The sequence below is a fragment of the Sceloporus undulatus genome, chromosome 1 (genome assembly GCF_019175285.1).
Source record: "Sceloporus undulatus isolate JIND9_A2432 ecotype Alabama chromosome 1, SceUnd_v1.1, whole genome shotgun sequence".
NCBI lineage: Eukaryota > Metazoa > Chordata > Lepidosauria > Squamata > Phrynosomatidae > Sceloporus > Sceloporus undulatus.
This window is the reverse complement of record NC_056522.1, coordinates 71,532,412-71,554,758: the sequence shown is the minus strand read 5'-3', so window position 1 is coordinate 71,554,758 and position 22,347 is coordinate 71,532,412. Positions and strand designations below refer to the sequence as shown.

The following is a 22,347-nucleotide window of genomic DNA, read 5'->3' as shown; positions in this document are numbered from 1 at the left end:
ATTCCAGGCTTTTCTTTAAAAATATATGTTAATAAATAAAATCAGATTATATATATATATATATATATAGAGAGAGAGAGAGAGAGAGAGAGAGAGGGGGGGGGGGGGGGTTCGGACCTGTCAAGGTCAGGCCCATATAGATCATATTCTAGCCATTTATATACATAGTTTTGGTAACGGGCAATTTGGTCCGTCCTAATCATGATCTGGACAATGAACCCATTGTTTTCCTGTAGTATAGGGAGGCAGTCCTTCATGCTGGGACTGTCTCTTCCCTTGTGCATCACAGGTAGGGCTTCAACTTCTTAATCAACTTTGCCAACCTAAGAAGGAGAGTCAGTGCCACCTTCCCAGTTCTGTCCTGCCTCAGTTTGGGTCAGAACAGGGCTTTTAGCATTCCAGCTATAGTATGAGATTGGGTTATTATCACTGGCTGAACTACCTGAGACTTTACCACCCTAATCGGGATGGTCAGTCTCAGCTCCATGTTTTTCTTTCATCAGTTGTAGAACCATTATTTGCCTCAGCCTTTACCACCTTAAAGGTCATGGTCAGCTTAAATGTCATGGTGAGTGTACACAGTTCAGATCTCTCATCAGACGAGGAGTCTGTAAATGACTGTGTGTCTGAGCATGCACCCGTAGGACACGCAGAAAGTTCAGAACAGTTGCTCCTTTATGAGGCTCTGGCATTAGGTCTTACTGGTGTCTCTGAGGAAGGTGGTATCACAGCATCAACCGGCTGGCTACTAGCAGTACATATGGTGGTCCTCAGTTAGTCTACAGTTGGAGGCTCAGGGCAAGCATGTGTTGATCTGGACAGACAGCATGACCACCCAGGCCCACATAAACAAGGGGTGTGTGTGGTTACAATCCCTGATGTGAGCAATGATGCATTTATTGCACCTCTCTCTATCTGAAGGGAGTATCTCAAGGGTTAACTGAATCGTCAGAGGAATGAGGAGTGAGAGTCTGGACCAGAGAGAATGGGTTTTGAACTCTCTGGTGTTTCAAAAGATAGTACAAGGGGTCAGTGTTAGCTTGCAGAATCAGTGCGTGACGGGTTGTGTTAGATCCTTCCTTTATCCCTTAACTGAATACTATGTTTCACTGATTTCAGAACATTTTGCCATCTTTTTGTCCACCTCCTAGAGCACAAGAGAAAGAGTGACACAGATTAGATGAAAGCAGCACTCTTAAATTCTACTTAGAAAGAACTAAAGAGTTTGACAAATTGGACTATTTGCTTATTTGCAAGAGAAGACCACAGGTCGATGGATATCTTCTTTCAACTTCATTCGCTAAAGCTATGTAATGAATTGGTTTATAGTTACAGTTCTTTACCAGTTCCAGAAGGGATTCAGGTACACTCTACTCATAGTGATGCTATTTTCTGTAGTCTTGAGTATAGCAAATTCTCTGTTAGAGATTTATAGGGCAAACAGTCTTCCCCACCATCTTTTGCCAAACACCACTGGACAGACAAGTTTTCTCCTGCAGAGGCATTCTCTAGCAGGGGAGTTCTGCAACAGGTTGTGTGATTGTGATCTGGAAGTCGCCTGTGAGGTGACTGCATGTGTATAATAATAATAATAATAATAATAATAATAATAGGATTTATTTATATGCCACTGGGAATCCGGGCAGCTTACAACAGAGGGGATAATAGACGGTTCCCTGCCCTCAGGCTCACAATCTAAAAAGACACGACACAAAAGGAGAAGGGAACGGTGGTGGGGGGATCAGGTCCAACATTCTTCTCTCCCTCTTGTGGAGAGGGAATTCTTTCCACCCTGACTGGTGAAAGTCCTGTTTGTTTATGGCTGCTGGTGGTTCCCATAACTTTATCATACCATCACAGGAAAAGTGGGACTGGCCCTCCCTCTTAGGGTGGTAAGGTTGATTGACAGGTTGAAGCCCTACCTGTGAAGCATGAGGGAAGAGACAGACCCAACATGAAGGATTCCCTCCTCATTGCAGAAAAGGAGTATAAATGTTCTGAATGACCACCCTCAACTCTACTTATTTATATGAATTTGAAATTAAATCAGTAAGTTCAAACACTTTATTGAATGTTATTTGCTAATTCTTTTCTAAAAGACTAATTCTAATTATTTTCTAAAAGTTTATTTTATAGCTTGGAAATTTAATAATCATATTATATACAAATTATATACAAATACAAACTTTATATAGTGGACCTTTCCCCTTCCATACAGTTGTCCCCCTCCCCATGGATGGCAAAACCACAAATGCCCCATATTATTCAATGGGGGCTATGTGTGCACACAGATGCCATCCGAGTGTCTGCGCACAAGCTGTGCACATGGTGATCTGTGGGCAATCAAATTCAAGGTTCACCCAATAAAAAGTACAAAAAAAGTATTAATTTTAACATTTGTTATTGTGTGCCCTCATGTAATGTAACTCTTTATAATTCAACTCCTTATAGAAATAATTTTGGTAACAAATTAATATTGGTTTTAAACACCTCCTGCATCAACAACTGTATGTTTCCAACATTTCTTGACCTTGTTACATGTCCACCACATGTGATTGAAGGATCTTTCCTACAGACATTCTTTGCTGCTTTATACATTTTAGATAATCTTACTGGTGTCAGGTGCCACCTCTACATCATCTTGACAACATTTTCTTAAGCTCATTACATTGAATCTCTTTAAATCCTTTGGTCCACATCCGTTCCCATTGTTCTAGATCAGGGGTAGGCAACCTTTTTGAGCCGGGGGCCGGGTTGCTGTTCCTCAGACAACTGGGGGGGCTGAAGCCAAAAAATAAATAATTAAATAATTTTTTTAAAAAATTAAATATATAAATAAACTAGGACAAATGTAGGACAAAATGTTCAAATGGAAGACACTTTTTTTAAAAAATGGAGGACACGCGGAAAAATTTGCTGATTATTTTTAAAAATGTTAATATAAATGCATGTTTCTGAGGCTTCTATAGACAATTGCCCCCCAAAGGCCCCGGCGGCAATCGGCGGCAGGACCAGGCTGGGGCCGGACCCAAGGCCTTGCCGGGCCGCATCCGGCCCGCGGGCCGCAGGTTGCCTACCCCTGTTCTAGATCTATATTAAACTCAAAGTTTTCAACCCATTTAAACATATAATCTTTGCTAATCTTGATGCAAATCTTCCACAAAATCTCCTTATAATTCTACTTTTAACAACACTTTGTAAATTTGCCCAATTTTCTCAAGTGTTCATCACCTGAACAGAATTTAATTTCAAATTCATTTTTTTCCTTCTCAAAGCCAAAGGGCTTCCCGTCCATTCTAAATCTTTCCACCATTGTCTATACCTGTACCATTGTATGTTCAGACCATTAGCTGCCAATCCTTTTAAGTTTTAAATCTGTCCGGGTGTGCTGTGTGCCTTCAAATCATTTCCCTCTTATGGAGATCATAAGACAAAACTTTCATGGGATTTTCTTGACAAGATTTGTTCAGAGGTTTGCCTTTGCCATCCCTGAGGCTGAGAGCAAGTCACTTGCAAAGGTCACCAGTGGGTTTTTCCCACAGAAGCACATTCACGTTCTACGATGGTGAATATTTTGCCTATTTTTAAAAATATTTTTTAAGTAGGCTGGACATGTTTTGCCTGGTGTTCCCTCCCCTCTCCCCCCCTTTCCAAGAGTGTCTAAGCAACACCAGGTTTGTTTCTGTGCTTTTGTTTTTTGGGCTCAGACCCAATGTCTGCCTCACTTGGCCTTTTAGGGCGAAACAGACCGTGCCTTTGTGTTGCTGTTTAGGCGGCTTCAGAGCGTGGTCTTTACATGCCGAATGCTGTCATGGTGATAGAGTCAGCATTATCTGCAGCAGGGTAGGAAAAGCCAGCTTTTTACTGGTGCAAAAAGGAGCAGCTCTCTGCTGTTCCTTCTTTGGCTGGCAAAAAGGTGAATTGGGGGGCTGCGGTGTGAAGCTGCTGCAGCCTCAATACGTTTTTGGAAGGAGTGGCCTGTTTTGCACCTTACTGTACTTAGCCAATAGGCAGTTCTTCCATGTTAGCTTCTTTGTCGTGGTGATTATGAGTTTCTCAGATTTCTAGATTTTAGAGGACTGGGTGTGTATCCTTACACTGCAACAGAACAGGAGGGACAGCCTGGATATGTATCAGAAGAGTGCTATGCATCTACACTGTCTTAGTGCCTACAAGATATGCACCTTCTCCGTGCAAATTCTAATGCAATTAGAACTGGACTGGACGTCTGGTTAAGGGCAATGCAGCTTAGTTCCTCTCACTGTCACATGGTAATTGTCACAGTATAATTGGATAAACTTACTGATGTCATCACCTTCATGTGCAATCTATGATTGGGTAAAATCAGGCAATGACACTGAAAAGAAACTATTGTGTTAAAACAAGGCACTGAAGAAACAGCAGACCACTCAAAAGCAGTTCAAGGGAGTGAAAAGCAAGGAGGTCCCATACATCAATCCCCAAGTGCTTTTTCCACATCCACACTGAAAAAGTTAGACAAGTTCAGAGGCTCCTAAACGAACCTAGACTTAGAGATCTGATATGCAAACTCCCCCCTCCAAAAATCTATACCAAGTTGGGTGAGGATTACAGAATCTATAGACTCTAATACATCTCAAGGGTGTCATGTTGGGGGAAGCTAGGCTTCAGAATATTATCAGTTTCTGCAGCTTCAATGTACAGGGTGCTTTACAGTTTTTAAAATAAGGCATTCAAAAGGAACTTGTCTCTAACCCATAGAGACCAGAGCAAAGGTCTTTTCATGATCTACACACTACCAAGAACATTAGATAATGAGGAATCTCAGTCAGGCAATACTAACATCTGCAGCAAAACACTGAAGCCTTTATTGGATAGCTACAAACTGAAAGTCAAACCCCTTCTCCAAACAAATCCAACTGCAGATCAATAAACCATTGTTATATTTTCAACAAGCTAGACAAGGGCAATAATGTTTGGAAAACTAAACACTTCTCCTTTTAAGGCAATGCAGAAGAGTAACAAAATATTTTAAAGCTTGAATTCCAACCAAATGTGTCTTTAGATTTCATTGTAGCTAGCCTTCAGCACAATTCCCTTCTATGGGGAATGGACTCCATTATGAAGCATAGCAATAAGTACTCAATGTATTGCAGGTCTAAATATAAACACTTACTATTGTGGATATTAACTTGCTTACCAAACTGTCTTCAATAGTCATCATAAAAGATTATTTTTCAGAGAAATTTAATACATTTTGCTAGTTTCAGTTCATTCAAACTTCACTGTAGTATTCATAGTGTTGTCTTTCAAATATTCTCTCTTCTCAAGACTGGCCTTCCTTCCTTTTAAATTTTCAGACATTAGGTCAATTCAATTCTTTTCTATTGTGCCTGCTTTCACTCCCTGTTGCTTGTTTTCTTAAGCCTGCAGTTAGTTTGTTAATTCTGCTTCACTGCTGCATTTCTATGTTGTACCTCTGTAGTTGTTTCTTTGAGCAGAGAGAGGTTCTTCATCTTTATTTTTGACGCACCTTGCAGAAATACTTTTTGTCAGAGAAGCATCATATAAATATAATACACAGCTTCTTGAGCATATTATTATAGAGCTGCACTTCATTTGTTTATTTTCAAAAGCAAATCTCCAATTTTCCAAAACAGAAATAGACTGCACATTTTAACAATGACTGTGTCATTTAAAAATGCATAGGCATAGTACATTATATGGCTGCATGTTTGCTTGGTTTAAAAATAGACTAACACAAGATTTAATGAGCTTCCTCAGGGGTTGATTTTATTATGTCAGTGAGCTGTTAAATTCCTGAAAAATCTGTAACTAAACAGCTGCTTTTTCACAGGATTTAGAAATGGCAAAGTTTCAATTTGCTCTGCCAAAAGGCAGACCAAAGATTTTGCTGAGCAACACATTATACTAAGGAAATATGAGGTTTGTATGAAGATAAAAGAACACAGTACAACTAAATGAGAAATTAACATTGAAAACTAACTCTACCAGGAATTTGTTGTGCTGTAACCCTATGCTAAAAAACAAGTCCAATTCAATCCAACAAGGTTTACTCCCTTATGGGATGCCAGGCTAGAAGAAGGCAGTGATCAATTCCACAATATCATATGATTAAAATTGTCATTCAGTATATTATAGCAAAACAATTTTTGAAAGCAGTAAGAGAAGGAATATATTTTGAAGTAACGATTTCCCCCTCTCACTACTAAAGCTCTCCATTATACATTACATTCTATTACATAAGGTTCCCTATACCACCATGGATGGGATTTTTTATATTTTTAGTCCTTCAAAAAAACTATGTAACTTATTGAGAAACACAGCCCTCTCCATTCTACAGACAAGAGTCCATTAGAGCAAGAAGCCCTTTATCATCAGAGGGATCCAACTAAATAATGACTCTGTTTATACGTTAGTCTAAAAGTTACTTTGTGCTACCTAAGTTGCTTGCAGTCAATGCTTCACTACTTAAACTGAATACTTATTAGTGAAACTGCAACAAGATCTATCACATAATAGGAGTCCTTTCAGTGGATGCATCTAAATTGTAGAAATCTTTATCCTGGGCTAGGTTGGAAAATCCTTTGACAGCCTTTTACTGTATGACTGTTTTGCCATAGAGGTATTTGTTTTATTTTATTTATTTTTTTACAAATTCTGCATCTGTCTTTGTTCAGTAACTTTACTTTATTTTCCTGGTATCAATTTTTGCTAGCTGAGTGGAGTGGATCCAGTATGAGGGTGGAATATAAAGTCATAGAATCATTGAGCTGAAAGAAACCGCAAGGGGCATCCAGTCCAATCTCCAAAGAAGGAGACGCCATCACTCTCTGAGGGAGTGTGTTCCACTGTCGAACAGCCCTTACTGTCAGGAAGTTCCTCTTAATGTTGAGCTGGAATCTCTTTTCCTGCAGCTTGCATCCATTGCTCTGGGTCCTACTCTCTGGAGCAGCAAAAACAAGCTTACTCCATCCTCAATATGACATCCCTTCAAATGTTTAAACAAGGCTTTCATATTGCCTCTTAACCTTCTCTTCTCTAAGCGAAAATATATCCAGCTCCCTAAGTCTCTCCTCACAGGGCAAGGTTTCCAGACCCTCCACCGTTTATATAGATAAATTAAATGAGGGCTATGGAAAATGTAGACTGAGCAACAGATGCATAGTTATAGTGGAAACCAGGTGATACAAAGCTTGGTTAAACAGTAACAGCAAGTGTGTGGTTTCCAGCTTGAGTGGTTCCCAGTTCTAGAGATAAAGAAAAAGAAAGGTGAAAGAAAAGTAAAGTACCTCAAGTGGTATGAACTGGCTCTAGGTTATCAAGAAAAAATCCTGGGGTCACAGAATGTCCTGGTGCTAAATAAAACAATTCTATGGCAAAGCTAAACACATCTGATCCAGTAAATTGCCTGCTTTGACCTTCTTCTTTCAGACAGAATAGGGATGTGTGGAAAAAGTTATACTTTCTTCATATGAGTCGTCCATTGTTCTGGCCTTCAGCAAATCCTTGTTCCAAATGCTATCTTTCATGTGAAGTGATTGTCATAAAAGCCTCCTAAAACACAACTAGTACAAGTCTCTGTTGGTTTAACAGCATTTCTTTACTGTTTCAACAACAAACCTACTGGCTGCAGTCCAGCGTCAGAAGTAGATGGCAAACAAAGTGTTATAGCAAAAGTCTGGGTGATACATATTCTGTTGAAGATGCTTGGATTCAGTGATTTACGCAAAAGAAAAACCTTATGCTGTCCACTAGTCATTCATTTAAGAAGACTGAAGAGCTGTAGAAAGAAAAGGTCACCCCCATACAACACAGCAAAGACGTCCTATGTCCAACATCCAACAAAATTAGAAGAAAGACTACTATTACTTGATGAAGGCTATTAAATGATAAATAATTCCCAACTGGAGGAAGGGGACAGAAAAGCAAAAAGACAGAGTGAGGCTTTAGCTTGGAAAAAGAATAATGCAAGCCACCTGTTTCACAGGCAGCTTTCACTGAAACATTTATTCAATCTGTAAAACCCAGCAAAATTGGAGAAGTATAATTTTAGGTAAACTGAGACATAAAATAAATTCATTGCATTTACCTCAAGATTAAGTTCTTAAACATTAGAACAAAGTCTAGAGCTTTAGGTACACAAAGCTTTCCATAATAAATTAAACATGTTTATTACCAGCTTCTATATGTATACCAGGGTGCCATTCCAACGAATAAAAGATCCAGAAATAACTTTGTGGTAGTTTTATATTGAAATTCTGAGGCAATATCAGTGTGAAACAGGGGAAGAACTTGATATTCAAGCATTGGAAACACTATACTGTACTTCAAAATAGGTACAAAAGGATTTTAACTGACAGTAGTTTTGTATTATTTTGGTATAGCAGGATGGTTTTCAAGAATGCAAGCCAGCAGTCACCTTAATGGCATTGCAGTAGGTGAAAAGAGCATATTCCATATTCTACACTGCTTCTTCAGAAACTTTTTGATCTCTCTTAATAATGTTCCTAAATATATCATCTGTACACTTGGCCCTCTGTATTTGCAGCTTTGAATTTTGCAGCTTTGGTTATTTGTGGTTTTGATTAATATGTTCTTTCTAGGAATCTCTAATCTTCCAATGCAGTTCTGCCAGATGTTGACCATAGAATTGTGCTGGAGGACTTAGGTTACTAGAGAAAACACTTCTCTATGTATTTGTAGCCCCTCCAGCATGATTGTATGGTCAATTTCTGGCAGATCTTGTTCACAGAGATGCACTGGAGAGAGGTGTTCTCTCAGGTAAAAAAGAATGGTGTTTTTTTATTTGAGTTTTTTCCACATTCACAGGGATCTTTCACCCCTAACCGCAGCAAATGTGGAGGGAACATTGAATTTAAATAATAAGCCATTAAACACACATCCCAGTCAATCTATGTGTAGCTCTAAATTCAATTGTTAGCCACCAAAGCAGTACAGTGTACTGTAAATCAAATCAATGGGGACTTGGTTAAGTTAACACTTAGGTATTTCTTACTGTTTTACCTCTGTATCACAATGTCAGCATTTAAAGCACAAAAGCAAATGGGTGAGGAAGTAGGAGACCTCTTTTCCTTACAGAAAAGAAGGAGTTCTTTCTGACATTTCATCTCAACAATGCTAGAAGCCAGAGTTGCACATGAAAATTTCCCTTCATAATGAAACAATTTTCTATATAAATACAGTAATCCCTTCTATTTCCAAAATGGAGATTCGCTGATATTCAAGCCCCATTGGCTTGAATGGCTATGCGCCACAGGCACGGACGCACGCCATTTCAACCCTTGCCGCTTACCCGTCCATGAAGGACTTAGACCGTAGACGCGAAGTCCGCAAAAATGGAGGGACGACTGTACACATAAGCACCTTGCTGGCAGTCCACTGGGTCACAGTTGTGCTAAATTCCCTACTCACCTGTTGCAATATTCTGAGGGCAGAGAAACAGTGAAAGTATCAGAATAGGGGAAAGTAGCTTTGGCTGAGAATGTTTCCCCATGGACAACTCTGCCTCTTCTCACTGCTGTAACTGCTCTGACAGCCTCTGTCATTCCAGAGAGGAAGAAAACCTGGAGACTCTTCTCAAATCAAAAATATCTACTTTAACTGTCACTTCTTTCCTCTTGCAATGGTTCTCTCCTAAAAGAGCAGGCCTTTGCAATATTTTGTTAAATTCCACATTAACTTTAGAACAAGTACCTGTCAGTAAATGGATTTGGTGAAATTACTACTGAGATTTTGGCAAATGGCCACTGAGTTCTCTATTAATAGAACTCCTGCTTTACCTTGAATACATGTGGCTGGATTACTATTGAGGATTAAGATATCATGAAAATTGAACTATGCAGCCCACATGTCTGTCTCATCTGCTAATCCGCAAATTTAAGAATATAGAGGAGACAGAGAAAGACAAGCTATAAAGAATTTGCTGCTAGCTGTAACTTTTACTCTAGCCTTCATCCTCCAACAGTCTGTGAACGGCTACAATTTGCTGAAACCCCAGGTGATAATACAACTCATTAAAATGCTATTAAATTTCTCAGGTCCCTTTCATCAAAACTTGTCAAAATTGTAGCCAACACACAAGTGTACCTCTTTTTTCTTCTTAAATGCCCTATAGAAGGCTTGGCCTCTTGCCTTGCTCTTCCTCCTCTTACAATATTTTCAACAAAATAATGAAATTTTAAAGCAGAGATTCTCAAATTCTGTCCTTCCAGATGTTTTTGACTTTGGGTACCAGAATCCCAGACTATTCACCAAGATGGCTCAGGCCTCATGGAGCTGAAGTCCAAAACAACGGGAGGACCAGAGTGTGGGAATCACTGTTTTAAATGATGATGGTGATACAAAACAATGATGAAGCAACAGAACACTTTTAATTTACTTTCAACAGTGCTGAGGATGAAGCCAAAGTTGCCACACTAAAAGTATGGCTATAAAGTTCATCTTCTACCTTGTTTATATTATCCTTTGTGGAGTTCTACCTGGGCAAGACACTCAACATCTGGCAAACAACTGTCATCAAAATGGTTGTGTTCCATACTAATTTAACTTTTAAAAGATTGTGTCCTAACCTACACATTACATATAGTAATGTGAATCATGTGGGTCAAATAAATACTGTGGTTATCCATTGCCGTACCACCAGGAAAGGCCAGGAGCAATAGCTGATCTATCAGATCTTTCCCACATGACTTTGCTATCAGACCAGCATGGGAACATGACTGAAAAGGACTGGCAATTACACCATTCTTGCAATGCAAAAATCTAGCTCTTTATCATATTCAGTGCAATGACTGTAGAAGAGTGCAGAGAACTCAATAATTATCCACCACATTTTATGTATTTCTAATATTGCATGGCCTCCTTTAAGGGTAAAAGCCCTCCTAAGATAACTTACATAGTAAAAACCCATAGAACAAATACTTATGCAACTATATAACAGGAAAAATTAATAAAACTAACAACAGAAATAAAAACATCCAGGCCAAACAGTAAAACCTAAAATACAAGCACATCTTACAACAAACAAGCAAACAGTTGCAGTTCTATAAAATGTACTCAGGGTTAAGAAGAAAACAGATATGTTTTTGTATTATTGTCTAAATATTTGCAATGAGGGGATTTAACTAATCCCAGATGGCAACCTATTCCATTCCATTAATATGGAGCTACTGTGGAAGGGGCCTTTTCCCTTAAAGAACCTTTCTCATTTAACAAAAGGTAACTAAGGAGCGTTACAGACCGCCACTTTGCGGCTGTCTGCCGGAGCTGCTGTTTGCTCCGCGAGGGAGCAGCAGCAGCCAAACTGCGCGACTCCCTCGCGGAGCAAAAAAGAAGCTGCAAAATGGAGCTTCTTCCTGCGGCGCGGTTATGACGCCGCGAGGCGCCAATGGCGCACTCGCGATGTCATAAGTACCGCACGACGTGCGGACGCACAGCATCCGCTACGTCAATATGGCGGCGGCCGTGTGGAATGGTCGCCGCCATATTATACGTATTGACTACGTACTAGGGTTAGGGGGTGCAGAAGCACCGCCCCTTCCTAACCCTAATACGTAGTCAATACGTACTTTATGGCCGTTTGTAACCCGCCTAATTGAGAAGGGTCCTTTTTGTTGGGAAGACAACATGGAATATATAATCTTAGGAGTTAAACCTGGCTTTTCATATGCTTATGCCAGGTCCATGGCATAGCCTGCAGTTCACTTCTAGTCCCTTAAGTCTGAGAAAAATCTTTTTGCATTGGCTTCAGTTTTCCTCAGAACCTGGCAAAGGGAGAAGGAAGCCACAATGCAAGACAATCAAGGAATCCTAATTTCTGAGCCATTCTTTATCACCTTAACAGGAGGAACACATTTTAATATCTATTTAGAAATTGCTACCTATATCAATTCAATCAATTAAACAACAGTTTGCAAGATTATATATCAGAATAATCTTACTATATATACTCATGTATACATCTAGAAATTTTAGTCAAAAATTGACCCAAAAAAACTGAGTCAACCTATACACGGATGAATGTAACTACTGTACTTTGACTCATATTTAAAAATGAACTATCCCCTGGTGAAAGGCAAGAGTGTAATCTTTTCTGGAAGCACTGACCCCTTTCTACTCTCTCATCAATTCAGCCATTAGTGACAGCACAAACAGTTACGGCTTCTGGAATCTTGTAAGTTTATTGACATTGTTTTCCTTTGCTTCATCTTTTTGATCCTTTGTTACATGCCCCTAAGTTTTACCCTTGACTTATCCATGGGTCATAGCAAAATCCATAATTCTGGTCCTAAAATCTGCACTCAACTTATACATGAGGTCAACTTATAGTCGCGTATATACAGTAATTTTAATTAATCAGATCTCTGTTTCAAAAATTTGAGCCAATAATGTTGGCATGCCCAAATTTCCAAACGGTAGGGATATTAGTTTGCTGCATCGAAAACAAAGAGTGCTTTAAGGATTATTTTACCATGAACATTCATGGATTACAGCCTATTTCTGAAGTGGCAATTACAATGCTCTAAGTTTGCCTTTCTTTCCTTTTCAACAAGAAAAGCATGGTTAAGCATGCAAGCTTTTCATCATGCTAAGAGCAAGTGTTGAGAAACCACCCCATACCTATTCCATATTTACAGGAGAACGAGCAAAACAGCACTTTAAATATTTCTTGGAGCAGCAATTCTTTCCACATTTCCCTGAAATAAGCAGCACAGCTTAACTTTATGGATGGCTGGGAGCAATTATTAAAAAGTAAGAATAAGTAAATTCACTTCAGTTAAATTCAAAAATGGACCAGCAACTGCAAGCACCACTAGAGAATTGGTGGGAAGAAAATACCGACTGCTTACACACCTCACATGAAGGTCTAAATTATACTGCCTTTAAATTGTATCTGCTTTTTAAAATTCCAGATCCTGCATAATTATATCAGGTCAGGCTGCTCTTAGCAAACATCCCCAAAGAATGATTTTATAGTTTCAAACTGTCAGTCTCCAGACAAGCCCAGATACAACTGCTGTGTGTAGTCTCTCAGCTTGTTTGGCCAAGCTCTATAGACCTTTCCAAATTCTGTTAGCTCTATCACTATCTTTTCTCCATTTCTTCAACTTACAGTCCTTTGACTGCACAGATAATAAAAAGCTATGGAATGCTCTTAAAAATATGGAAATGCCACTATATATAATAGTCCTGAGGAGAAATCTGTATTCAGGACATGAGACACCTGTTAGAAAAATATTAAGAAACAGAATGGTCCTAAATTGACAAAGGGGTCAGGTAAGGCTGCATTCTATCAGCCTATCTATTCAGCTTGTATACAGAAAATATCACACGAAGAGCAGGCTTAGACTCGAAAAAAGGAGGAGGAAGAAATATCAAGAATCTAAGATACGCAGATGACACCATACTCCTAGTGGAAAACATCATGGACCTGGAACAATTACTAAGGAAGGTCTAAAGAAGAAAGCACAAAGGCAGGCTTAATGTGGAACATAAAGAAAACAAAAATAAAAACCACAGAGGACCTACATACAGTCTACCTACACAATGAGAAAAAGAATTCCTGGACATAGGATCAAATATCGTTCAGAATGGAGAGTGCAGAAAAGAAATAAGAAGAAGACTACGAATGGGAACGGCAGCCATGAAAGAGCTAGAAAAGATCCTAATGGGTAATGCTGTACAACTGAGAACAAACATTAGAATTGTCCAAACCACTGTATTCCCCATCAGTATGTACAGATGCAAGAGCTGGACAGTGAAGTAAGCAGACAAAAAGAAAATCAATTCATTGGAGATGTGGTGCTAGAAAAGCATGCTTAGGATACCATGGACAGCCCAAAAGCAAACAAATGGGTCCTAGAACAGATCAAGATTGAACTCTCCCTGGAATCCATGATGATCAAACTGAGACTGTCATACTTTGGCCACATCATAACTCACCAGACTAACTCACTGGGAAAGACAATAATGCTACGAAAGGTGGAGAGCAATAGGCAGAGAGGTAGACCCTATGCTACATGGATAGACTCAATTGGGGAGGTCACAGGTATGAATTTACAGAACCTGTGCAAAGCACTGGAGGACAGAGGGGCTTGGAGATGTCTCATCCACAGGGTTGCCATGAGTTGCGGTCAACTTGAGGGCAGTTAATAAAAACAATCTATTTTTACATTCATAATTTATAAACTAGGCACATTCATATTCCAGAGGAGGAAATTAGGGACTTCAGTAGCATCACTATTTAGAATGCTTCTTAAAAAGAAGCCAGATATAACCTATTTGGATACATTAACAACTTGAATAGTACACAAAACAGAAAGCAATGAGGATTCAGTGCTCAGAAGCACAATTACCATGGTTCCTAACCTAAAAGTATTATCTGAAGCCAAGCAATATTTTATTCTTCTTGTTTATTTTGAAATTGCCTCCCTGAGACTACCATTCTCAATCACAGACTGTGAGCAACACACTTCAGATAACCTAACTATGTTGCATAATAGCATAAAACATGTTGAAATATTTTATTTATTTATGCTATTTATAGCCCACCCTTCTGCCCTAAATGCTATCAGAGTGGCTTACAATTATTACTTTTAATTAAATATTGGTAGTCTTCACCTCTGAATAAAATAAACAAAACAAACAAGGATCATAGCAGAAAATCTCAATCAAAGCATCCCCGACAGATGACCATCCAGCCTCTGTTTAAAGACCTCCAAAGAAGGGAGTGTGTTCCACTGTTGAACAGACCTTACTATCAGGAGGTTCCTCCTAATGTTGAGATAGAATCTCTTTTCCTGTAGCTTGCATCCATTGCTCTGGATCCTAGTCTCTGGAGCAGCAGAAAACAAGTTTGCTTCCTCCTCAATATGACATCCTTTCAGATATTTAAACAGGGCTATCATATCACCTCGTAACCTTCTCTTCTCCAGGCTAAACATCCTCAGCTCCCTAACTCGTTCCTCATAGGGCATAGTTTCCAGGCCCTTCACCATTTTAGTCGCCCTCCTTTGGACATGCTCCAGTTTCTCAACATCCTTTTTGAATTGTCGTGCCCAGAACTGGACACAATATTCCCGGTGGGGCCTGAACAGAGCAGAATAGAGTCCTTCCCTTGATCTAGACACTAGACTTTTATTGATGCAGCCTAAAATTGCATTGGCCTACTGCATCGCACTGTTGACTCATGTTCAACTTGTGGTCTACTTGGACTCCAAGATCCCTTTCACATGTAGTTTCATTCAGCCAGGTGTCCCCATCCTATATCTGTGCATTTCATTTTTCTGCCCTAAATGCAGTACCTTACATTTCTCTGTGTTGAATTTCATTTTGATAGCTTTGGCCCAGCTTTCTAGTCTATTCAGGTCATTCTGAATTTTGATCCTGTCTTCTGGGGTATTAGCTACTCCTCCTAGTTTGGTGTCATCTGCAAATTTGATAAGTATGCGCCCAATTCTGTCAGCCAAGTCATTGATAAAGATGTTGAATAGCACTGGGCCCAGGACAGAACCCTGTGGGACTCCGCTGCTCACTTCTCTCCAGGATGAAAAGGAGCCACTGTTGAGCACCCATTGGGTTCGGCCAGTCAACCAATTACAAATCCATGTAAGAGTTACCTTGTATAGCCCACATTTTACAAACTTGTTTGCAAGAATATCATAGGGAACCCTGTCAAAGGCCTTACTGAAATCAAGATATACTATATCCATAGCATTCCCTTCTTCTACCAAGCTGGTAATTTTATTTGTCTGGCATAGCTTGTTTCTCTGAAACCCATGTTGGCTTTTTGTGATTATGGAATTGCCTTATAGATTTCACAGACTCTCTGTTTAATGATAATTTACATTTTAATCATGTGAATGGCCTTTGGCTTAAGCATTAATAAAATTGATTGATTGATTGAACTAGATGATAGTTGTTGGGATCCTCCCCCCCCCCCCTTTGAACATGGGGACAACATTTGCCCTCCTCTAGTTCTCAAAGATTATTGCCAATGGCTCCAATATTACATTTGCCAGTTCTTTTAATACCCTTGGATGTAGTTCATCTTATCCTGAAGACTTATATTCATTTAGATTAACCAGGTATTCCTGTACTATCTCTTTACTTACTCTGTGCTGAAATTCCCCTATTCTGTCCTCTGCTCCATTTCCCTCAGGTTGAGCACCCTTTGCCTTTTCTGAGAAGATTGAGCAAAGAAGGGGTTGAGTAATTCTGCCTTTTCTCGGTCCCCTGATAGCCCTTTTTGTTGTTCTTAACCTCTCTTAACATCCCTTTTTGTTGTTCTTAACCTCTCTTAACATCCTCACAGCAAAACATACAAGGCTATGGCTTTGAATGTGCAAAAATTCTTATAATCATTTTAAATTTTAAAAAACAACTCTTTGTGATGACATTGAAGTACAAAAAAGATATTGGTGTGCCATGGCCCACATATATATAATTCGGCCATGGCACAATGCCATGTCACAAACTGAGACGATAGGTCAAAACAGACTGTCCAAAAATGGTGGATTGGGGCCACTGCAGCACCCGCACACCACAGCCTCAATTCCCCACAGAGCCAGCCTAAATAGGAGTGGAAAAGATCCGTTTCTATTTGGACCAGCAAAAAGCGGGCTTTTCTGGTCCTGTTGCAGTCCCAAGCTGGCTTCCCAGTGCTCTGGTGGCATGGAGCATGTAAACACCACACAAGCTAGCCATGTCTGGTCGGTGAGGGTGGCTTCCAGGCAGCTTGGGGAAGTGTAGTGTAAACGTCATGCCCCCAAGCCACCTGGAAGCCGGATTTACCAGGCCACCTGTTTTAGCCCTATAAAGCCCAATGACCTGGTGATTAAAAAAAATGCGGGGACAGGGATGTCCACCAAAACAGTCAAGGGCTGAACAGAGTCCATGTTACCCAGCCCCAAATTGCAGCAACAGTATCCACTAGAAATATGTTTTAACAGTCTTGTTCTACAGTTGTGTCTCTAAGCTCACACATGCATACATCTGCCTCCCAGCTTCAATCTCTTTCTTTCATGGTAATGATGGGGAAAATGCCATGACTTTTCCAATAGTATAGGCCTAAAGGTAAAGGTATTCCCCATTGAGAAGGTTGTCAAGTCTTGTGCAATCATAAGGGGTGGTGCTCAGCTCTGTTACTAAGCCAAAAAGCCAGCATCGTCAGAGACTACTCTGTGATCATGTGGCCAGCATGATTGCACAGAACGCTGTTTATCCTCCCACCGGAGTGGTACCTATTTATGTACTTGCATTTGCATGCTTTCGAATTGCTAAGTTGGCAGAAGCTGGGACTAATGATGAGAGCTCACACTAGCCTTGAACTGCCAACCTGCCGATCTTGCAATCTACAGATTCAGCATCTTAACCACTTGAGCCACTGCATATTTCAGTTAATAAAGCCTCTGATAAAGAGGCTTTATTCTTGCCTTGTGTCTAGCTAGAAGGCCTTCTGAAGTAGTGGCATGGGAAGAATGGTGAAGGAGGGATGGAGAAATATAGACTTTCATTGTCTGATAGCAACAGCATGTCTGCAGGAAACAATGCAATATAGGTTGAGCTGGGAAAGTGTGAGATTCTATTCTAGGTGATCCTGTCTGTCCTTGGGTGCTATAGGCAAGATAAACAGCTGCATCCAGAATCACTTACTGAGCATATGTGAATTGCAAAACAGAAAGAAAGGGGGAAGCAGATTGTCCTGCTTCATCAATTACCCTGGCATATTGAAAAAAAAGCACAGATCTATGTTTCATCACCAAAACTGAAATCATAAGAAAAGTGAAGCCTGTTGAAGAAAATAATCATCCAAGGATGCATTTTACACATTTTCAAGTGATCTATAAAAGATTCAAAATGTTTTTGTTTACCTAGGCAGGGCTTACCTGACCTGTTGTCTCATTTTACATGTGTGTCATGTTAATTTTGAATACAACATTTGATGAAACATGTTGAATTGCTCTTTTTTACTGTGTATTCTTTCCATTTTATTTCTGGTACCAACATTTATGTTAAAAAAAAAGAAAAGCCCAGAAACTCATCTACTTCGTCAACTGAGATATATATCTATACAACAGTTTACATTGGGTTGTCTTTGGAAATTGTTAAAAAACATAAACAAGTCCAAAATGCTGCAGTCAGACCACAGAGTGGGGCTAGTTACAGGGAACACGTACAATAGCTTCAGTGGTTGCTGATCCACTTTCGGACACAATTCAAAGTGCTGATTAATACTTACAAAGCTTTACACAGCTTAAGGTCCAGATAATCCAGAAGACTTTACCTCCCTATATGAGCCTGCTTACCTTTTGAGATCCTCACTGAAAGGCTTTTTTTGTTCCCATCACTGTCACAGGCACATTTTGTGAGGACATGTGAGAGGGCCTCCCTTGATGGTTTTTCCCAGGCTGTGAAGCTTCCTCCCATGTGAGGCTAGGTTGGCCCTGGCAACAAAGACCTTTTTATTTAGATAGGCTTTTATCTAATAACTGGCTGATGAAAAAAAGATCTTTCAATGGATGGTGTTTTATTTCTATCATCGTTGTGTTTTAAATGCTTTTAAACTGTTTTATATTAGTACAATCTCTAACAGGATAGTTTGTTATTTACTCTTATGATTGGCTTTGAGGTATAGAGTTCGTTGTAATATAAAAATATCAAAAATAGCTTCAGCTAAGGATAGTGTGTCTCCTCTGAATGAATGCATGGAAGAAATAATGGGTTGGATGAAGAAAAACAAATTGAAACTGAATCCAGACAAGACAGAGGTGCTTACTATCAAGGGTCGTAATCTGGGGCTGGAGGTGTGTCAACCAGTTATGGATGGGGTTGTGTTCCCCTGAAAGACTATGTTTGTACTTTGGTATTGCTCTTGGATCTGTCTCTCCAAATGTCTGCTCAGATAGATGTGCTGGTCAGGAGTGCCTGTTATCAGCTTTGGCTGATATACCAACTGCACTCCTTCCTAGAATTGGAGGACCTAAAAATAATAATGCACTCACTGGTAACTTCAAGGCTAAACCCTACATTGGGCAACCTTTGTACCAAGTGCAGAAACTCCAACTGGTTCAGAATATGGCAGCTAGACTAATTATAGGTATATCAAGGAGTGGTCACATTACGCTGATCTTAAAATAATTCCACTGTCTGCCAATTAGTTTGTGAGCAAATTACAAAGTTAATTACCTTTAAAGTCCTATATGGTTTGGGTCCAGGTTACCTACAGGATTGCCTTCTCCCATACAATCCACCCTGTACACTCAGGTTCTCTGGGAAATGTTTGCTACAAACAGCCAGGACTAGACTGGCAATGGTTTCCCAGAGGACCTTTTTGTCTGTTGCCCCAAGACTGTGGAATGACCTGCTGGAAGACATAAAATAGCAGAAAATGCTGATGGCATTTAAAACAACATTAAAGACAGATTTTTTTCAGGAAGGCCTACCCAGTCAATTTTAAAACATGACTTTTAAATTTGTATATTTTAAAGAAAGTACTCTTATGAGTATACTTTAATAATTGTATAGTATTGTATTTTAAGTGCTCATTTTATGTGTTTTCTTTTTAATTGTGTTTTGTATTTTAATATGCTGTATAGCAATATAGCAATAGCAAGTACATTTCTATACCGCTTATTAGTGCACTTATGCACTCCCTAAGCAGTTTACAATGTGTAAGCCAATTGCCCCCAACAAACTGGGTACTCATTTTAGCCACCTTGGAAGAATGCCAGGCTGAGTCAACCCTGGAGCTCCTGGTAGTATCGAATGCCCAACCTTGCGATTGTGAGTGAGTGGCTGCAGTCCTAGCATTTAACCACCGCACCACCAGGGCTCCCATTCCCACCTTGAGCCTTGAGGAGAGGTGGGAAATAAATAATTGGGAGCCACTTTGACTCCCATACTTGGAAAAGGGCAGAATATAAATAAACTGTAAGCCATAAAAGTGATGAGGTAGGGGAGGTGGCAGAGAGAATGGGGGAAGAGAGCAATAGAATGGATGAATAGTGAGAACAACTGAAAGTGAGTGAGAATTATCATCACCCTACATGGTTCTACCTTCTTGTTCGCAGGATTCAGGGGAAGGGGAGTGGAATCATTACTTCTTGAGAGGACAACAGCCATGATACCAGCTCACCGCTGGTATTGTCACTGAAATTAGTAGCTGGGTGCCATGTTGGATCAAAGGTCTCTTTTTAAGGAACAGAAGAACAATATAGGCATAACAGCTCTTTAGATCAATAGCTTCCTAGACAGAGATAGTGAGATGGAACAGCCTCTGTCATGAGCAGTTTAGGTCACAAACAGGTCAATTCATCCCAACCATAAAGAAGTAGTTGTAGTTCTCAACATTCAGTATAAACCTATTCTCTACTATTTGGGAATCCAGTAACTGCAGTATTTCTTTTTTATATTGTGACTAACTTGGCTGTTACAAACATTTGGCAAGGTTGCTCAAAAGTCTTTCACAAGTCCATTAGTCGTCACTGATACAAATCCAAGTTTGAGTCCCCATCAATAAAGAAAAGGTAATGAACGTGTCAGCTGTGCCAACTAATTCTGTAACAGTACTGCTTAGGCCTACATTTAGCAACAGTCTTTAAAAAGCTCTGTCCTGTCAACCACACAAGAAACTCTGGCAGAGACGGACAATGAGATTGCCATATCCAAGACGCCTATTAAGTTCCAACTCTTATTTTTATCCATTGTTTTAGCCAGGATTGACTAACTGGCAACCTATTGAACCAAATGTTCAAGTCTGGCAATGAGTTTCATACAAAAAAATAAAATAAAAATCAAGTGATTCCTATAGTAATACAAACATTAACAATGAAGCTGACAGAATCTATTCATCATCTATTACCTTCCAGGTTCACAGTGCCCTTTTTCAGTTTCACAGGCAATGCCAACAGAGGTAACATGTAATACCCCTCAGAAATTCAACATGCTCCCAAAATGTGTAGTTTTAGACAGAGCTGAAATATACCTATTTTTGCAAGCTTTTCCTATGTAGTCAAACCTATTGTGTTTTCATCAATAAGGCAAATATTTATTTTGTGTTTCCTGCTACTGTTGTGTCTTAATTATGATACACTGCTCTGGAATTTCCAGATCTTGCTGGTCAATCTAAAAGCTAAGATATAATTGGTCTAATCCTGATCTAATATCTGTAACTAACTAACTAATTAACTAACTAACTAAATATACTAATTATTCTTTGAGCCATATAGTATCACTATTCTCCCAAAGGTATCAAGTAGCCATATAAAAGGCAATTTCTACCTGGAAAATCCTCTATTTCAACACAGTAATTAAGAGCCTATCAGTGCGACTAACAAGAGGTAGGATGAACACATTTTAAAATTGCCAGAAATCTTGCAACCATGGAGAAAAACAAGCATTGTTTTCAGGAGAGAATCCAGGAATGAGGGGAAATGGGGTTTTTCAGAAAACAGGGGAGGGAAGCTATGATATTAACATCCTTTACACAAAAATCATTTTGTTACTTTAAGAACACAAAATACTGTATATTATATACATGATACAATTATACAATTTTGTTTTAGACAAAGTTATCACATCTGGCATGTTAAAAGTGCGGTTTAGTAAGAAAATAATTACAAACAATTTCTGTACCAATTATAGAAAATAGTTCCTTTTATTTATTTATTTATTTATTTACCTAACATTTTTGTTACAAACGGAGCTGGAAAATCCTGAACAGTAAGGAAATTCTTTGGTTTTGCCACTCTGTTAAGAGCAGGGTAAAAGAATAAAAACAAAAGAAACCATCAATGATAAAACGAAGAAAGTCATAGGAATATCTCAGTCTGCATCTGTACTGCAGAAATAATCCAGTTTGACACCATTTTAATTGTCATGGTTCAACGCTATGGAATTCTGGGAACTGTAGTTTTGTGAGAGATTTAGCCTTCTCTGTCAGAGAACTCTGGTGCCACCTTTATCCTGTGTCTTCTGGCTGGCTTGACTCCCTGACATTGGCCCTGTTTCAGGCTGTGCAGAGGTGATGCAGAGAAAACCCTTGCCATGGCTTTTGGCTGGCCTGTCCCCTGTATTCTGGCCCCGAATGGACTGAGCAGCGATGTTGAGAAGGGAAGTTTCCATAACTTCCAGCCAGTTTCCTCACTGATCCCTGGCCTTAAACAGGCTGGGCAGAGGTGATGCAGAGAAATCCTTTGCCATGGCTTTGGCTGGCCTGTCCTCTGAACTCTGGCTGGGCAGAGATGCTGAGGAGGGAAGTATCCATGACTTCTGGCCAGTTTCCTCACTGATCCCTGGCCTTAAACAGGCTGGGCAGAGGTGATG

The 22,347-nt window shown here is 39.6% G+C and overlaps 1 protein-coding gene across 1 annotated transcript in view; it reads right to left on the bottom strand.

Annotated features, from left to right (window-relative positions):
- GALNT2 (polypeptide N-acetylgalactosaminyltransferase 2) overlaps positions 1–22,347 on the bottom strand; it is a 94,749-nt gene that overhangs the window by 56,816 nt on the left and 15,586 nt on the right. The window lies entirely within an intron of this gene.